This window comes from Muntiacus reevesi, chromosome 12, assembly GCF_963930625.1.
Source record: "Muntiacus reevesi chromosome 12, mMunRee1.1, whole genome shotgun sequence".
Taxonomy (NCBI): Eukaryota; Metazoa; Chordata; class Mammalia; order Artiodactyla; family Cervidae; genus Muntiacus; species Muntiacus reevesi.
The window spans coordinates 79,176,228-79,191,087 of NC_089260.1; the positions used below are offsets into that span (position 1 = coordinate 79,176,228).

Sequence of the window (14,860 nt, forward strand, 5' to 3'; positions counted from 1 at the left end):
GTTAAGTCCATGAGCCACAACCACTGAGCCTTTGCCCGAGGGCCCTGATGCTGCAACTACTGCATCCTGAGTGTCCAGGGCCCATGTTCTGCAACAAGAGGAGCTACCACAATGAGAACCCTGAACACCGCAATGAGAGAAAAGCCCGTCCAGCAGCGAAGACCCAGCACAGCCATATGTAAATCAATAGTAAGGTGTTCCCAAAATTTAAAAAAAAGAAGGGTTATTATCTGGCACTAAGAGGTAAAACTGAAAATCACTGACTGGTTCTAGTCTAGGAAGTATTTTTGAAAAGAATAGATGTTAACTATAAAAATCTATCAATTTATATTCCAATGTGTGATATATTTTCCATGGAAATTAATTTAGGAAAAAACTTCAAATTCAGGTCATATATGTGGAAATTCTTTCTTTTAAACTTAACCGTCCTCGAAAGTGTTAGTAATTACAACTTATAAAAGAGTCAGAGTTTGCTGGACAAATAAATTGAGATCAGTTTTGGAAATTTTATTTTATGAAATGTTATACAATGGAGGCTTCTGTTTGAAGTGTCGTAAAATTAACAAACCAAATATTTGACAGAACTGGGGGAATAAAGGCTTCAAATTGTCTTTATCTGTGGTTGCCATTCTCGAATATGAAACAAGAACAGTAATTTTTCCCTATTTTTTTAAACTGTAGGCCACATATTTTTGACCACCATCTATTTATTCGCATATGTATTTCTTCACTAAAAACGTTTTGTTTCAAAAAGTAAATCTACAGTTGTTCTATATCCACAGTTAATTTTCTTGTGTCCAGATACACACATTTTTATTCCAACAAGATAAACATTCCAATGAGATAAACATTTTCACTAAAAGGTTGCGACACTTCAAAGTGGCCACAGATGACTGATTCTTTCTTAGTTACTGCCTCATTGTAAATCTTTGAGCAAGAAAGAATTTCTTTGTACATTTCTCATTCCTTACAAATACAGGTTAGAATAGTGTGACTCTAGGGAAAATAGCCCCAATTCATATTTTTCTAACCTTAATTTTTAAATAATGTCCAATGAAAAAATTACCCATTCAGTTAGTTTTTAGTAAGTTTGTAGTTGTCTCAATTTGTTTGGATGACTGCAATTTCATTAGTTAAAGATACTGTTATATATGTAGTGAGGTTTTACGGGGATGGGAAAAATGCATAATGTTATGAAAGACAGACACATGTTCAAAATGTTGCCATTTGTTTTACATGAATTAGAAAATGATGACACGGCTCTGTTTTGAAATCATCAGTCTTCATGAATTATTTTATAAATAATATAGTTGAAATAAAACCTCAAACTTATTTTTTGACCACATTTCCCCCTGTGATCTTTAAATCCAGGCATATATTTAGGAAAGTTAAATCCTTAAGTTTTAAAGTTATGTATACTTCATGCACCAAAAAGAAATTCGAAGGCTTTTTTTCCCCTCTTTTTTGGCTCCCTAAATCTTTTGAGTAGTTTATGTTTCTTTGTTATAGAGAGGGCTGTAAGTCCTTTTTTTTTTCCTGGTAGAAACTGGGAATTGTGCTTTGCTAAATGTAAACAATATCAAAAACTAAAGTATCTTCTGGATTTGGATTGGATCCCTAAGTCAATGCGATTCAGTAGCTTCTTATATTGGCAAACTATGCTCCCATCTACCAAAGATGAAAAATGGGTCAACAAGTAGCTTAAGGATTTTTGCCAGATATTTACATATGAATCAAAGGTGATGTCTCCTTAAATTGTACTTAATATAGGAAACAGTCTGTTTGATTTCAAACTTAAGTGGTATTTGATGTAGTCATTGCCTGTTCATGATTAAAATCTTACAGAAAGCCCACCAATGATGAGCAATCTAACATTTGCAGTCTCAGTTGTCAACTGTGCCAATTTCATGAAAATCATATTATCATAGTTGGATCCAGGCTAACCACAGAGAGCTCTTTCTCTATCCATAATTACATAATTAGATTATTTTTATCTTAAAGCTTACTTTAAGTAACATTTTCTCTATGGTATATTATTAAAGAATCATGCCTTCTTGAAGTCTCTTTGTAAGCCAAGAAACCCACACGTTACACATTATAGGGGGGAAAAAATAGCTTTCATGAGATTTCTGCCCAGCTTTGAATCAAGGTTCAGGAACTGTATTACAGTCTGCCAGTGACATTTTGGGAATGAAGAGAATACAGTTGCAGAGCAAACTTTACTAAAATAATTGATGAGACAAGATATTGGATGTTAAAAAAATGCTATTACTCTTAGTGCCAAACCTATCTTTCTCAAGAGTTAGACTTGGACATTTGAGATAAGATTTTAAAACTATGTTCTCTATGTAGAAACTGCATCTGCTATCGTAGGCTGAGGGGAGGAGGCAGTCTTGATCTGCAATAAGTCTATTTTGTTTTAATGTTTGGTTATTAATATATACAATATCGTTCATCCTCATTCTCAGTTTTATATAAGCCAAAGAGAGTGTAAATTCATCAATACTACACAAACCAGGCATACAGAGTTTGGTAACTGACTGTGAATTCTGGTAAATTGCTTATATTTCTCTAGAAATGGTGGTTTGCAGATCTCATGCTTGATACGCTAGAAATGTGTGACAAAGATATTACTCAAGATAAGGACACAAAGCCTAGGGAAATAGAAATATGTGAGATGATAACCCCACTCAACCAAATAGACAATGTTAGTTAAGTAGTGAATGTTTTTATTTCATTTATTTTATTTTCTATAGATTTATAAATGAAAAAAAGATGAGCTTAAGAAAGAAGGCTGCTCTGAATCAAATATGGAAGAATGTCCATTTCAAGTCTTAGCTGAATCTGAGTCTGAAATTGCTTATCAACTTTTTTTTTAATTACAGAATGCTGCCTTATGCAGATGTGCAGTGAATCCTTGAACAGGAGAGTTATTTGTCCTCCCAGTCTTCCCTGTATCAAAACCCATTGACAACACAACTAAAAGTAAGTTATTAAACTTGTCCTTAATTCTGCCTATAGTGATACAGCTCTTTGAGATTTCTCACAAAGCTTTTCTCCAGGTTGGGATTCTACTCTGAGGAATTATAAACTGGAGTAAATTTCAGTTTCCTATATCTAAAGTTTAAGATCACTGTCGCATCTTTGTTGTATCCTGTGATGCACTGCATCACTGATACATCATTGGATATCTTCCCAACTGTATTAGAAACTTATGGTTTCCTTCTACCTTTAGTAAATTTTCTTTCACTGGCTTTGTTATTTTTCCATGATGGGGAAATTTGAGCATGGATATTTGAGTACACTATAAAGCATCCAGGGCAAACTGGATTTGGTTATGTCACAACCCACTCCAATGTTTTTGCCTGCAGAATTCTATGGACACAGGAGCCTGCCAGGCTACAGTCCATGGGAACGCAAAGAGTGGGACATGACTGAGCAACTAACACTTTCATTTTTCAACCCAAGAAGGTCTGTGGGTTCATGATGCAAATTCGCCTATCTCCATTCTAACAATATAGACCTATGTATCGATCATTAAAAAATAGTTCTCATCACTGAACTAAAATTATTAAAGACAATATGTATCCATTTTTAGATAGTTTACTACGCATTAGGGGGAAGTGTTGATTTAATGACACTTCTCCTCAGTTGTCTTGTATATTGTTGTTGTTGTCATTTAATCTCTCAGTTGTGTCCAACTCTTAGCGACCCAATGGACGTTAGCCCACCAGGCTCCTCTATACATGAGATTTCCCAGACAAGAATACTGGAGTGGGTTGCCATTTCCTTCTCCATGGAACCTTCCTGACCCAGGGATCAAATCTCCATCGCCTGCATTGGCAGGTGGATTCTTTACCACTGAGCCACGAGGAAGCCCTGTTTTGTATATGATAACTGAAAAGGCAGAAAGACAGGACACTGAAAGATGAACTCCCCAGGTTGGTAGGTGCCCAGTATGCTACTGCTGATCGGTGGAGCTATATCTCCAAAAAGAATGAAGGGATGCAGCCAAAGCAAAAACAACACCCAGTTGTGGATGGGACTGGTGATGAAAGAAAGGTCTGAGGCTGTAAGAGCAATATTGTATAGGAACCTGGAATGTTAGGTCCATGAATCAAGGCAAGTTGGAAGTGGTGAAACAGGAGATGGCAAGAGTGAACATCAATACTTCAGGAATCAGTGAGCTAAAATGGACTGGAATGGGTGAATTTAACTCAGGTGACCATTAAATCTACTCCTGTGGGCCAGAATCCCTTAGAAGAGTGATAATCTCTAAGAGCAGAGGCACATGATGTGGTTGTACCAACATTACAGCTTAATGATTGGAAGGACAGCACAGGGATGGGGATCCCAAGTGGAGCCAGGTAATCAGGGTAAAGGAAGCAGAGATAAAAGCTCTGGAAGGCTGAAGTGGAATGAACAGTGAATGTGGGGCAGAATATGAGAGTGGAGGGGGCTGCATAATGAGAAAGTTCTGGAAAATTGCAGAAGGGTCACCTTGAGTCTTTGGTTAAGTACTGATCTACACAAACATTAGGGGAAACTCTGAAATTAGAGAAAGAACCTGGGAAAGGCCAGGAGTGACAAGTTTTTTGAGTTCACATAAGATGGAAGTAATTTCTGTTCTTGAAGTCAAAGTGGAAAGACCTCATGATACATCAGGTCTTAGCAGTGAAAGCAAGTGAAAGTAAGTTAGCCTTAAAATTCTCTGTGTGTGCCTGCTTCATCGCTTCAGTCGTGTCCAACTCTTTGCAACCCTATGGACTGTAGCCTACCAGTCCATGGGATTCTGCAGACAAGAATACTGGAGTGGGTTGCCATGCCCTCCTCCAGGGGATGATCTTCCCAACCCAGGGATCAATCTTAGGTCTCCCCCATTGCAAGCAGTTCTTTACTGCCTGAGCTACCAGGGAAGCCACTTTCCTTTTTAACCTTTTTTAACATGTTTAAAAAGTTAAAAAGAAAGTTTTGAAAAATTAATATGACCCACATGTAACCTAACTGTCTGCCTGGTGAAAATACAGTGCTCTTTAAAGGTATATATATAAAAAAAAAAAGTCCTTTATTGTACAATATGAAATACACAGTGTCCAGCATCTAGTCAAAAATTACTAGGCAATCAAAGGAACAGAAAAATACAGATTTTAATCAGGAGAAATATAATTTGATAGAAATAAATGCAGAAATAGCACATAAAGGAATTAACAAATGAAGAGTTTAGAAAGCTGGGACAACTTCCAGTTTATGGTCTACAGTATAGAAATCTTAGACATTTCACTTCATTTTCAGAAAAAGAAAAAGATGAACAAAGTAAAAATCAGCAATCATTTTTAGATATATGATATACATCAGAGAATTGAAGGTCACAGGGCAAACTACTGCCCCAACTGGAGACAGATTCATATACTGCAAGTCAAAGTGTTTTCTTCACTAGGAGCAAAAGTCTAAGAGCAGAAGTCTGTTAGAAATACTTAAACAGCAACTGCTGAATTGTTGGAAGTTCTGTTTGGATAAGCTTGAATGTTAAGAGACTCCAGGCAGGCCAGTCATACAAGTTGTCTCATGCTTATGAGAGTTTTACCCCCAATAGTCCCACTAGCTTTTGAGGATGAACATTAGAGAGAGATGTCCTCATGATTCCCACAGTGTGAGAAGAATGCAGCATTCTGAAATATTCCAAAAGCATCCTATTATCCTTAACAAAGAATACCCTCTAAAGTTACTATTTTACCAAAATCTGACTGACTTGTATTTTAATAAAGCCTATCTGACTTAGGAGAAGGGAAATATCAAACTCCAGCCCCATTTTACCTTTGATGTGGGGAAAGGGAAATAACCAACTTCAGAAACACCTCTTCATTTCTGTGTCACCCAAGGTGAGAAAACTAGAAAAATAGCAAATTAAATCCAAAGTAAGAACAAACGAATAATAAAAAATTAGGGTAGAAATCAGTGAAATTTAAAACAGAAATCAATAAAGGTGGCAAAACCAAAAGCTAGCTCTTGGAAAGTATCAACGAAGTTGATGAACCTCTAGTCAAATTAACTAAGAAAAATAGTGACCAGTGGTTGCCAGGGATTAGGGTGCTGGGAGTGAGGGATGAGCAGGTGGCACAAAGGCCTGGGAAGCTATCTGTATGTTACACTGTAATGGTGGAGACCTGACATTATGCACTTGTCAAAACCCATAGAAATATACACACAAAGAATGAAGGCTACTGAATGAAGGCTACTGTAATCTGTACACTTTAGCTAATGATAATGTGTATGTATAGGCTTATCAATTGCAAAAAATTTGCCACACTACTCTGAGATACTAAACATGGGGAAAACTGTCTAGTTTAGGGGAAATTGAGTATACATTGGAATTTTTGTACTTTCTGCTCACTTTTTTCTAGAAACTTACTGACTCTATATAGTGTGCTAATTTAAAAGGTAGCTGAGATAAACATTAGAACTTCTCTATAAAGGATATAAAAGAAAACCTGAACATGATGAGATCTTAGACACAATAATCATAATGAAGTTGTAAACAAAATTCAGATAGATTTTCTAGAGATTAAAAGTACAACATATACTTAAAAAAATACACTGAATGTTATTATAAGTATATAAGTCACAGGCAACCTCATTACATTTAAAGGCATGCTAATGAAAAGTATGTTAAAAAGTCATAGAAAAAGATGAAAATAAATTTCACTATTAGAGGGATATTATCAAGTATTATAACACATTAGTAACTGGAGTCCTAGAAGAAGAAAAAATAATGAGGCAGGAAAGAAATGTGATGAAATAGTCATGAAAAGTTTATAAATTTGATGACTGACAGACACATAAATTCAATAATTTAAATAATAACAAAAGCACAATGGTGGTAATGAAACCAACACTAAGGTTTATAATAAAATCACTGAAAACCAGAGACACTAAGAAAATCTTAAAAGAAGGTAGAGAAAAAAGACACATGACAAAGAGAAAAATATACATCAAAATGAAAGCAGACTTCAGAAACTATAAAACCAGAAGACAGTGGCATAAGATCTTTAAGATGCTAAATGAAAAATATTTCTTGACCTAGAATTATTGCATGTATCACAATATTCTTCAAACTTACAGGCAAAAATATGTTTCAGACCAAAAAAAAACTTGTGAGAATTAAGAAGATTCATACTAAAAGTAATACTTAAGGAAAATATTCAAACAGAAGTTAATTGGTACCAAACGTATATTTGAATCTGCAAAAAGAGTGAGAGTGCTGGAAATGGTAAATATTTGAATGCTGTTCAGTTGCTAAGTCATGTCTGACTCTGCAACCCCATGGTCTGCAGCCTGGCAGGCTCCTCTGTCGATGGAGATTCTCCAGGCAAGAATACTGGAGAGGGTTACCATTTCCTTCTCCAAAATATTTAAATAAACATTCAAATATTTAAAGAAGATATATGTTCTCACTTTAAAAAATTTCTGTAGCAGATCATTTCCTTGTCATTATTAACAAATATACTTGACATTTATTATTAAGAAGTAATAATGCATGGTTTCGTTTATAGAATTAGCAGAAATAAAACATATGACAACAATACAACCAAAGAGGAAAAGTGAATATGGAGTTACACTCTTATAAGATTTTTATACTGTATTTGAAGTGATAATAACATAATCTTAATTTAGACTGTGATAAGTTAAAGATGAATATGGTAAACTCTAAAGCGATTACTAATAAGAAAAAGGAACAAGGTGAGCTAACTAAGAGTAAAGATACAATAGAATCATATAATTAATCTCATAACATCATTAATATAAAAATGCAGAAATATTTGATAAGAGAAAGATGAGATGGAACAAATAGAAAATAGCTTTAACTTCAGTCTTATTGATAGCCACACTGAATATATTGTGTCATCCAATGCCAAAGTCACATTTAGGTATTAGGGACATATATGTTTAGGCCAAATTGAAATGTGGTATGAGTATAAAACATGCATTGGCTATCAAAAACTTAGTATGAGTTAATCTAATGTAAAATACTCAGTAATATATTTTTACATTGATTGTTTAAATGAGAATATTTTTGGATATATTTGAATAAATAAAGCAAAGTATTGAAAGAGTATTTTAACCCTTTTTGGTGTGTCTACTAAATTTTTTAAAAATTACATAAATGTGACTAATATTTGTGGCTCACATTTTATTTTCATTGGATAGCACTGGCCCAAATACCCCAATTAAAAGTCAATATTGTCAGATTGGATGAAAACCAAAACCTATATATACATGTTGTCTACAGGAAACCCACTTTAAGTATTAAAATATAAATGTTAAAGAATGGAAAAAGTTATAATATGAAAACACCACTTAGATGAAAGCTGGAGTGCTCATATTGTATCAAACCAAGTTGACCTCAGAACAAGGAAAAATGCCAGGACCAAGAGAGACGTTATATGTTAATAAAGAGGCCAATTTATCAAGAAGCTATAATAATTCTAAATTCAGTAAGAGAAGTTTGAAATATGTGAATAAAAAATAACAGCAGACTGACATCTTAAGAAATGCTAAATCAAGCTAAAATGATTCATTCAGGCTGAAGAAATGATACCAAATTCAAATTGGATCCTCAGAAAGAAATGGTAAAAATAAGGGTAAATGGAAAACTGTATTTCTCTTTATATACTTTTACAGTAAAAAATGGAGTTCATTGAATTTATCATCTGTTTAGGCTCATTTATATATGTAGTTGTACTGTGTCTACAATTTACATGAAGTGGTCCAATTTTAACTCTATGTTGGTTAGGAAAAAACTAAATATGTGCACTGTAATCCATCAAGTTAAGAAAAAAAGAAAGGGAAAAAACTATAGTTATTAAGATAGTAGGTGAAATAAAATTTTTTACGTATTCAAAAGTCAGAAACAAATGAGAAAAGGGGGAACAGAGTAACAAAAAAAGGGGGATAAATGAAAAAACTGCATGGCAGATCTAAATTGAATCATATCAATAATTATATTAAACACTAAGAAACTAAACACCCAAATTAAAAACTGTCCAAATGGATAAAAGACCCAACAATAAGTCATATAACAGATACAGTTTAAGTAATAATACATAGAAAAGTGCTGCAATTCTAAGATAAGCACAGCCCTGTTAATAAGAGATTTACTTAGTAAATGGCTAATGAGGAGAAATATATTTAGCACGCCAAGAGTAAGAAAAGAAGGCTGTAGTGGCAGTGTTAATAATAGATAAAACTGACCTTAACACAAATTGTATTCCTAAAAATAGAGATTTCACAATGATAACTCATTTCATTAGGAAGACAAAATTATCATAACTATGTGCTTAAGAATAAAGTTTAAAAATATGAAGCAAAAATGAACAGGATTAAAGAAACAGATAATTGGAAAAATAAAGATTTTGATAGAGACTTTCTCCTCTTTAAGAAATTGATAGAGAAACTAGACTTTAAGCAATCAAAATCAATTCACCTTCAAAGAAGATAAAGTATCAAATAATTCAATATATATACATGGAGATATGTATATAAAAGCGAAAATAAAAATTTAATCCTTAAAAAGTTTTGGCTCTCTACATTTTATGCTTCATATCAGAAGATAAAACAATGTCTTTTATATAAAACAATGAGAACTAGGTTTACTTTCTTTTATTCTGATGTCTTTGTAAAAAGTTATTTTCTATTTTGATTAACCTTGAAAACAAACATTCAGCTATCAGGGCAAACAATGGCAAATATATGACATTTTATTAAGCCCTGTTCTAAACTAAGTCAACACCACCTTTGCTTCACCTTCTTACTTAGAAGTTAATGGCAAAAAAGTCAATGGCTAAAACTGACAGTAGTTTTTGAAAATGAAAATTATCAGAAAGCATCTCAAATTCAAAATCTTTCGGGGATGGGAAATATAATTTTGCTTTATGTCTCATAGTCTATGAGAATGTTTGCTTTTTACTGTTAAGTCTAGGATGTATCTAGTGGTTGCAATGCACCATAACCTTTTTATATGGAAAACGTGCTTCTTATACAGTGGTCAATATGGTATGACATTTGAGTAGGCACAAAGTGAAAAAAAGATTTTTCTGAAAAACATCATCAGCCCCTCACAAGACCAAAGATTGGCATAGTGGTGGAAGCAACCTGTGTTGTTCATTAGGTCTGACACCAATTTTGTATTAATTTGATTTCTTTTTCTCTTAGCCATGTGAGTGATATGCATGTGCCCCCTCCCTCACCTGATAGCTCAGTTGGCAAAGAATCTGCCTGCAATGCAGGAGACCTGGGTTCAATCCCTGGGTTGGGAAGATAAGATCCCCTGGGGAAGGGAAAGGCTACCCACTCCAGCAGTCCATGGTGGGCCACAGAGAATCGAACAGGGCTGAGCGACTTTCACTTTCTCCCTTACAACAATTTCCCCCTCCTTTTACAACTGGCACTTTTGGTTGGTGATATGTGTAGAGTTTTCCTGTTGCTGGTCCCAAATCTGGCATTATTTCTGACAGTCATTTTCTTTGGATAAAATCCAAATATTTTAGAAGATTGAAGTAAATTAATTGTGTTATCTATTTCAATAAAAGAGCCACCACAGCCAAGCCAACATAAACAGGCTATAACAGTGATGGCCAATTTAAAGGTTCATTAACAAATACCAGTAGTAGCACTATAATTTCTAACCTTTTATCACTCAAATATGAAACTACAGGCATTGAAGACACCAGAGAGGAAACTATGTCACACCACAGACTGTCGATCAGTTTTTTACTTATCATTATAAACTTCCAAAATGTAAGTTAAGTTCTAGCTGTCTTGCTAATTTTCAGATTTAATTGTGCCCCCAAAATGATGACAGTGTTTTAGTTGTTCTTTTTTGTGCTTCCTTTCCCATTTGTCTCCTCTGGCAAACACTTACTTTCTGATCATTTACCCTCCTTAACAAATCTCCTTGTTTAATTGTTTAAAATGATCTATATAGTTTTAAGTGAGTTTGGAGCCTCAATGTTTACTTCACTTGTTCACAGTGTGATGGCAGAAAGATGTAGAGGAAACAAAAATGACAGTGGTACCCTAGAATTGAGGTATGGTTTCTGCTCTCTCTTCTGGGCAGAAAAGAAGTCACAGTCACAGGTAAGTTGAACTCCACCTTACAAAAACACCTGGTTGTAACTTGTGTACAAGAAAAAGCTAAAAGTTAAAGTGACAAATTGGGAAAAGCTATTCACAAAACCCTGTAGATTAATAATATTTATTATTCATCTGCTATAAATTTGTGAATGTTTTGCCTAGTTTTAATAACATTAATCATTTCTCTGCAAAAGACTTTTAACCTTTCAAGTGGCAATTTTAAAACTCTTAAGAAATGAAAATTGATTAAAATTTATAAAAAATTATACAGGAAGAAATCTAAACATAAAGATAGGAATGACTTTTCACTCTTATCTGTGCCTTCATTTGTAATAATAGTACAATAAAAGAGCACACAGTTTTCACTCATCCTCTTAGTAATGAAAATTGAGGAATAGTGTTGGGTACTGTTGAGGGTGGAATGAGACAGGAAAAGTAAGTGCGGATGGTGCTCAGGGCCGATGGGACATTTATGCACTCTCTCTTTTGACATTCAGCTGCAGGGAACTAGACATTGTAAAATTCAGTGAGATAGTCACGTTTATGAACTAATTGTTTGAAGTACAAATAAGTATAATATTTTTGATATGTATTTGGTATGTGCTGTGATAATTTTAAAAGTGAATCAACTCTGATATTCTAGTGTGAGGAAACAATCACATGTTTAGACAAAAACTTAACTACTAAGTTGATTCATAACATAATACCATATAGTAATGGAAAGTCAGATATAATCTAGATAGCCAAAAGCATGGCTTAAAAGAACCTGACAATCTTTATGATGACATGTCATGCAAACAGTGAAAGAGAATATCAGGCAATATTTATTAACACGAGAAAACATCTATATTGTGTTGGTTGTTAAAATCAGAGGCAAAATTGTTTATAATATAAGCACGATCTTGTCAAAAGATATGTATAATGTCATTACATACATATTCATGTAATTATATAAAATTATATAAAAATTTAGTTTTATATATTCATATTTAAGGTCAAAAGGAAATGATGGTCTCTATCACCACTTATATTCGTCCACTCAAACTGTTAAAACACCATAGACTGGGTGGATTAAACAACAGAAATATATTTCTCACAGTTCTGGAGGCTGGAAGTCTGAGCTGAGGGTACTGGAAGGGTAGGTGTCTGGTGAGAAGTCTCTCTGGACTGCAGATGGCTACTTTCTCACTGTGTCTTCACATGGAGGAAAGAGAGAGCTCTTCTTATAAGGACACTAATTCCACCATGAGGGTCTTACCCCATCCCCCATGATCTCATCCTAACCTAATTCCCTGCCTATGTCCATACATTCAGATATCATCACCATGGGATTTAGGACTTTAATGTATAAATTTAGGGGATACACATACAGTGTAACTGAACACTTCACAGATGACTTATAATTTCTTCTTAAACAAAGCAATTAATCATATTCCATAGATTCTAAATAGGTTAATTTTTATATTAAACAGTATTAAAAACAGTTGAAACATTAAAATTCTAAATGGCAGGATGATGAATCTGGTTTCATTGTATGCTTCTGAGCATTTCACAAAGCTTCCCTTGATCACTTCTCTCATATTCAGTAACTTTTTGAGATCAGAATGACAATCATTAGGCATCCTATTTCTTAGTTATGCACATTAGTATTTCAAATAAGAGTCATAATTTAATCAGGGTGCATAGTTGCTACTAGGGCAAAATTGGGAAAGGAATAGTTTTAGATTCCTAATGTTTTACACACTATAGCAGTCCTGCTATGTTTCCAGTAAAATACCTTGGAACATAGTCCATGACAAAAACAGATCAGGCTTTTCCTTCAAACATTAATTACTCAAGTACGAAAGTGCCAGTGAGGAAATAGTGCCAACTACAGGGATCACATGGGGGCAAGAATGAGCCTGCCAGGAACCACTTCTTAAAACTTTACAGCCCAGTTCTATTTTTCCTAATGTATGGCAAACAAAACCATGAAGAAAAAGAGTAAGGAAGAAAGAGGAGGAGAGGAAGGACGCAAAGAAGGAAGAAGATGAGAAAGGAAGACAGGGAAGGGAAGAAGGAAAGACAGCAGGAAGGAGAGAAAAGAGGAAACAAGTGATACGAGGTTTGGCCCGCAATCCAAAAGTTAATCCTGTTAGGGGAAGAACTATATAAGCCAAATTTCACTGGTTGAAATTTTCACTTAATTCGTTACAAAATTGTATGAGAAGATGCTTTGGACTTACTTAGCTTTCTGGTTTGTTTTTGTTGGCTTAATAAACATACTTTGGAAAGAGAATGTACATTTGGAGCCCTAATATACCTCTACCCTCCCCAGGATACTCTACCCACTCCTGCCTCTAAGGAGGCAGAAGCCTTTGGTGCTGAAGCGCTGGCAGCACACTCGGGCCAGACAGTATCCTTAAAGACCACAGCCTGCTGGAAAGCAGAGTTGCTGCAAAAAGCAAGCTCCTAGTAGCTATCTCAAAACACTTTTCTTCTTTTTCTCCCTATTTTGGTCACCCTGGGAAACACTTTAAAAAAAAAATCAACTCTATTGAAATGTAATTTACATAAAATAAATATTACTCTTTTAAGTGTATAGCTTGGTGAATTTTGACAGATGTAATTATCCAGGTAGCTCCTGGAACAAACAAGATGTTATTTCCTTCACTCCAAAACTTTCCCTTATACCCCTTCCCAGTTATCTTTCCTATCTCCAACACCATTCTGTTACTCTGAATTAGATTTGTCTCTTAGGAACTTTCATATAAATAGACTGGACTGTTTTGTGCTTAGCGTTTTGTAGTTAGAAAGTTTTTGAGATTCATTCATACTGTTGGACATATCACTAGTTTATTCCTCTATATTGTAGTAGATATAGTTTTACCGCTCTTTCCTGTATAGTCGATACATTTTCTATTTTTTGTCTAGTCTTACTGCTCAAGGCCTTTAGTCAAATAAGTGATAAGAACATCCTTGCCTTATCTCCAATTTCAGGGGGAAATCATTAATTCTTTCAGCACTAAATGCTTGGCACAGGGTTTCTAGACATGCTCTTTATTAGGCTGAGGAACTTACTTTCTATTTTTAGCTAGATAATTTTAACATATTGAGTGTTTAAGTGTTTTAATTTTTTCTTACATCTGTTGAACTGATCATATAATTTTTCTGTTCAAATAATGAATAAGGTGAACAAAATTGATTTTTATGAGCTATTATTCAACCTTGCAATTCTATTAGAAACTCCAGTTGCTCATTTTACATATTCTCAAGCTCAATTTGTTATTATGTTTTAAGGGAGTTTTGATCTATGTTTATAAAGAATATTAGTCTGCAGTTTGATTGCTTATAAATGTCTTTGTCTTGGTTTAACAGAGTAATACTGGCCCTGTAACATCAGTTAGGAAGTGTTTCTTTCACTTCTATTTTCCAAAACATTTTGTTTGGGATTATTGCTCTACTTCCTTAAAGTTGAGCAGAACTCATCAGAGAAATTATGTAGTCTAGAATTTTATTTGTAGGGAACTTTTAAAGTAAAATTCAAATATTCTTAGTAGTTAAAAACTAGGGTTTTACAAAGAATTTGGCATGTCATCTAGTCTGCCAAATGTACTTGCCTAAAGATTTCATAACATCCCTATTATCAGATTAATGTCTGTAGGTTCTGTAGTTATATTCTTTCTGTTTCATTCCTGATAGCTAAAATCTGTGACTTTTCCATTTTCTTCTTGATAAATCTAGCCAGACA

At 34.2% G+C, this 14,860-nt stretch overlaps 1 long non-coding RNA gene across 1 annotated transcript in view; it reads left to right on the plus strand.

The window, feature by feature from the left end:
* Positions 1–2,876: 2,876 nt before the first annotated feature.
* The window catches only part of LOC136145024 (uncharacterized), a 36,620-nt gene continuing 24,636 nt past the window's right edge, over positions 2,877–14,860 (plus strand). Inside the window, exons 1-2 of the long non-coding RNA XR_010658673.1 lie at positions 2,877–2,985; positions 11,028–11,133. This is a non-coding gene — a long non-coding RNA (uncharacterized lncRNA). The remainder of the gene's footprint in view (positions 2,986–11,027; positions 11,134–14,860) is intronic.